Here is a 5,292-nt window from a genome sequence, read left to right as displayed (position 1 = left end):
GAGGCGGGGCGGGGCGAGGCGTGGGGCGGGCCCTGCGGAGGGAAGGCGGGTTAGGTCGGGCGGTGGGGCGGCACCTCTGCTCCGTGGTTCGCGGGGAGGGGCCTGGCCATGAGTGGTTCCTTGCTGTGGGGCGTGTGTTTGTGCCTCGGCCGCCCCGCCGTGAGTAGGGGCTCGACCGAGGACCCCCGAGGGACGGTGGGGAGGCACCGTCTGGAGGAGCCGCCCTCCGGGCCTCCCGGGGCCCGTTGGCGGAAGGAGTGGTGGAGCGGGAAGGGCTCATCGGCCTTCCACGGTCTCCTGCCCTTTCATCGTTTCCTCTCTAGCCTGCAGCTAAGATGGTGCATAAGAGGGAGGCAAAGGATGCTTGCTGGATGCCCACGCAGCAGCTTAGGGCTACAGCCAGGAATGGGACTTGGGTTTCTGTCTTCCAGAGCAGATTCCTTTGCTCATGGAGCACCAAATGGCTTACAGAGGTGCCCCTGAGTCCTGCCAGGAAAACACGAGTAGCTGAGGAAAAGACTGCTCTCCTCAGGCTGCCAAGATGGTAAGTGGCCCTCCAAATAAACTTTCCTGCCTCCTTTCTCCCCAGTTTCTGCCTCTTCTAGCCTCAGGGGGACTCCAGAGGCAGCCCTGGGTGGCATACAGCACCAAGGGAGAGACCCCTGCAAGGTCTGTTGGGCGGTACCCAGTACCCAACAAGAAGGACATGCCATATGACATCATGGAGCTCATGGAAGAAGTAGAAAGAAAGGTAAAAGAGTTGTAAGATTCTGTCAGTGGAAAGGGTACAAAACCCGAATAGGTTATACATGCTAAAAGAGAAGTTCTGGTCCACTCTGGTCCAGAAACCTGGCAGGAAGCTGAAGTGAGGAGCACTTCTTGCAAAGCTCCTTACTATGTACAGGTTGTAGATTTTTACTTTAAATCATGCAGTGTGTTGACAGGGTTGTAAGTCTGCCTGATTTCATGAGACTAGAGGGTTGTTTCAGGTGGGTCTTGCACATGGGTTATGCTGGAACACTTTGAAAAACACTTTGTTTTTCTGGGAGAGCAGCTGTGTTTACTTGAGACACTATTAGGAGTATTTTAAACACTCTTAAAGGAGAAAAACAGGAGAAGCTGTTTTGATGACAATATTAAAGGCTCAGGAGATATTTCTGCCTTTGAGCTTTGACATTTTTTTTCCAAATCTAAATGGGCTGCACATTATCAGAACAATAAGCCTAACACAGAACTGTGTATAAAGGGATGAAGGAGGAGTTGGACAAGAGTGTCATTCCCTACTGTTGCAGAGGAGGAATGCCACATAGTCCTTCCTGATGTCTTAAAACACTCCACCAGCTACAGCTGTGTGAAAACTTCTCTTGTCCAAAAGCTTCCCTTCAGGGAAGTGCTGGTCTGTCCCTCCCTATCCTTCCTGCCAGCCTGTTAAATCTATGCTCTGCTACCACTGCAGTAGCCTGGTGAAGTCTGCATCATGAAAGGAGTCAGCAGACTGGAGAGTAAATATGGTATGCTGGGGAAGAGTCAGCTCAAGGTTCACACGGTGTGACACAAACCTCTGTGTCAGTGCACTGATGGAGTCAATGAAGATCTGCGTATAGGATCTAGTTAACCTAGTGGACTCAGATAGCTAACCTCTGTTGCCAGAGGTTCCTAAGGAAACTAATAGGTTGTGGATGAAGAGGATAGAGCTTCCCCTTGGTTAACTAACAAGCAGACAGGTGAAACAGGAGGAAGGTACAGGCAATTGTGTGGCAGTGGAGGGAAGTTGCCAGAGGAGTCTGTGACACCTGAGCTACTTCCCTTTTTCGTAAAACCCCTGAAGAACATCAGCTGATAAGCTAATGGTGTCTGTGGGCAGTTGCCACAATCACAGTGAATTGTTTAGTAGAACTGCAGTGGGCAGTCTGGCACTGAGGCTGAACCGCTGCTGATAAATGCCAGCTGCCGGGACCCAGACACAGGTGGATACAGCACTGGCTAATCCTTCATATGAGAGGCAGCAAGCGTCTGGGAAAGGTAGCCTGAAACACTGTCAGGTAGACTGGGCATTGGCACTTGTCAGGGGAGAATGGGGAGACAAGCAGAGCAGCATTGTTGTGCCAGCAGATATATTCACTCCATGCTGGCACCTCAGAAAATATGCTGTTCAGATTGGGCCAGCCACATCCTGTAAGCTTGGATGTAAGAAGAGAGTTACAGAAGGTTTAGGATGGTCAGATGGGCATAGTAGCATCTGTGCAGGGAGAGCAAGTAGAGGCACATCATTACATGTTCAGTCATATGTATAAATGGGCTCAAAGGGCAAGAGAATGGGTCTGCAGAGATTCCTCAGCACTGCTGTGCTAACAAATTGTACTTCAAGCCTAGTGCACCAATGTCACCTCTGTGTTAAGTTGCAGTTCTTGACTTGTTTTTCCTTGAACAGACTGGATTTCTCCCCAATGTGTTCAAAGCCATGTTTCACCGACCTGCTGAATTCAGAGCCTTTTTTGCTTATTACAACACCATTATGAATAAAGACACAGGTAAACCATACCACCACCACACTGCTCTTCCCTGTGTAGATGCAAAAATGTACAGATATATTGGTTCACCATGCCTTACCCCAGCCCATAATAACGGCTTGCAGAGGCTGGAACTGCACACAGGTGCTTCTGACTTTGCTTATACTGCATACAGCTTCATACTCTTTAGCTTGTGGTTAAAAGCAGCTCTCAAGCCAAGCTGTGCTGCCTCACTGCACTGTACTCTGTGTCACGACAAAGAAAAGACAGGCTGCTGTGTAGGGGAAGACGAGCTGTGAGCCAAGTGTGCTGGAAGGGCACAGGCAGAGGCAGTGGTTTCATATGCAAGGCTGCAGCCCTAGACTATAGGAGTGAGACTAGCAGGGCCAGCCAGGATTTCTCAGCCGAGTCCATGGTGACAAGGCTGATCCAAGGTCAAGCCAGAAAGTTGTCCTCAAACAGGTCACTCAGGTTCCAAACCAGTACGGTTATGCAGCTAGGCAACGCAGCATGGCTCAAATCGGGTCACAGCCAAGGGTCCAGCATAAAACAGCTCCCAAGGGAGAGGCATGTCTTCACTGAGCCAGTCTGAAGCTCTTCCTTCACAATGGTTCTTGGCAGTGAGCGGCCCAAGAGCAGTGGCAGAATTTGTGGTGGGCAAGGGCAGGCAGAGGGTGGCTGTGCCCTCTGGCACCTGATGTGCTGCATCAGGGACTTTGAACCCAGGTGTATATGTCTCCTGCAGCTTGCTGTACACTAGGAGGCCTGTGCAGGGTGCCCTGGTGTAGAGGTACGAGAGGGCTGGCTGTAGCTGCTGGGCAGGACTGTAGGGAGCTCTGCATAGCTCTCCAGCTTTTGAGGAAATGCAGTTTGAGGACTGTTTGTTTCTCTCTCATTTCCTGTGCTAGCCTGTGGTAGAGGGCACCAAGAGGCCTCTTCTTATTGCTTTGGCTCTTGAAGGTAGCTTAGTAAAACCCAGATTTTGTAAAATAATCTGGTGCGTGTAGACTACTCTTCCTGCATTTGGGAGATGGGGGCTAGGGCAAGTGTCTTGGCAAATTCTAGGGGTAGTGAGGAGTGCAGCGTTATTGCATCTCTCTTGGTATGTGCAGTCTCTATATGAAGCTTTCTGATCTGCTTATGCTGCTGGAATTAAGCCATGCCCCTACCTGTACCAGGGTCTCTTTTTCCTTTCTCATTCCCATGCTTCCTTTTAATCTGATTTAAAGAACAGAAATATTTTTGATCCCACCCTCTTGAATATTTCTCCTGCAGCATCACAGTGTTGCCACTTTCTGAACTGAACCAGAACAAGAAGGCCTCTTCTGACTCCTTAACTCAATAGGTTTTAGCAGTGTCTTTCATGTTCTTAGAAACACTGGTTTTATGGAAATATTTTCAAAGTTCAGTAAAGCAGTAGTTTTTGTGGGGAAGGCTCTTGACCTTCCCTGTGAAAGGTAGTTTTTAAGGAAAGGTAGTTTTTAAAAAACCCTTCTGCTAATTATCTTTGAAAAGGCAAAGAGCAGGAGTGATGATGTGCAGCCAGGCAAGTTCCTCAGATCCTGCGCACAGTCCTGTTGTGGATCTGTTTGTGAAAATAACAGGGATTCATTCTGAGTATAACAAAACACAGCCTTCTTTTCCACAGCTTCTTTAAAGCAGTCAGAGAGATAAACACTCTGAAGAAGTCACGCTTTGTCTGTCTGGTGGTCACTAGTACTACTCAAAACCACAGTCCTAGGGTACTTCATTGTTCCTTTTGTGGAGGTTGTTTATATACTTGCTGAAACCTGTTTAGTGGGTTTTAGAACACTGCACTTTTCTGTAAAAGCAATAAAGCATCAGAAAATGAACAGACAATACCCTTCCTAGCCATTTGCCTTTGAGGTGTACAAGGAGAAGTACCAACTGAGCTGCCTACGCAATGAGCAAGTAATTTTGCTCCTCTGAATTTTCCTGTTATGCAGAATTGTTCACCTGTTGACCGAATCTCAAGTACCTCATCCTAATGAGGTGCCACATGAGCAACTATTCAGGTAAACTGGTTGCATGGGTGGATAATTACAGAATCACAGAATGGTTTGGGTTGGAAGGGACCTTCAGAGATCATCTAGTCCAGTGCCCCCCCCGCCACGGGCAGGAACACCTTCCACAACATTAGATTTCTCAAAGCCCCATCCATCTTGGCCTTGAACAGTTCAGAGGTGAGACACCCACAACTTCTCAGCACATACCTGTCTCGGTGTCTCACCATCCTCATTGCAAAACATTTTCTCCTTATGTCCAATGTAAACATACTATATTTCAGTTTAAACTGTTGCTCCTTGTCATGTCACCTAGGAGCTTTGGTTGCAGGACCCTGATTGCTCGCTGGACCGCATCTCCTATGCTGTAGTGTAGGCGGCTTATACACTGAGGACTCCTCTCCATGTTTCTCCAATGATACTTGCTGTGATGGATGTTTTTAATAGGAAAGTGTGTCAGATCTTTTGCTGTTCCTGTAGGAAGACTCAGCAAGGCAGACAAAGAGCTCATAATTGTGACTACAGGTGTTGTGAACAGATATCCCTACTGTGTGATTGCACATGGAGCACTTCATTGGATATATTCCAAGCAGCCAACATTGGCTGACCAGGTCAGTAGGATTACAACAGCGTGCTCCCCACTTCCTTGGCATAGTCCTTTGGGAGGTGTCTCTTGTGTCTACTTTTTCACATGAAGTTTTGATCCTTAAAGTCTTTGTGGTTCCCAGCAATCTTGGTGTGTCTGAGGCCCTAACTCA

The sequence above is a fragment of the Melopsittacus undulatus genome, chromosome Z (genome assembly GCF_012275295.1).
Source record: "Melopsittacus undulatus isolate bMelUnd1 chromosome Z, bMelUnd1.mat.Z, whole genome shotgun sequence".
In the NCBI taxonomy this organism is placed as follows: Eukaryota; Metazoa; Chordata; class Aves; order Psittaciformes; family Psittaculidae; genus Melopsittacus; species Melopsittacus undulatus.
The sequence above is the reverse complement of the archived record's forward strand: the minus strand, read 5'-3'. Positions refer to the sequence as shown.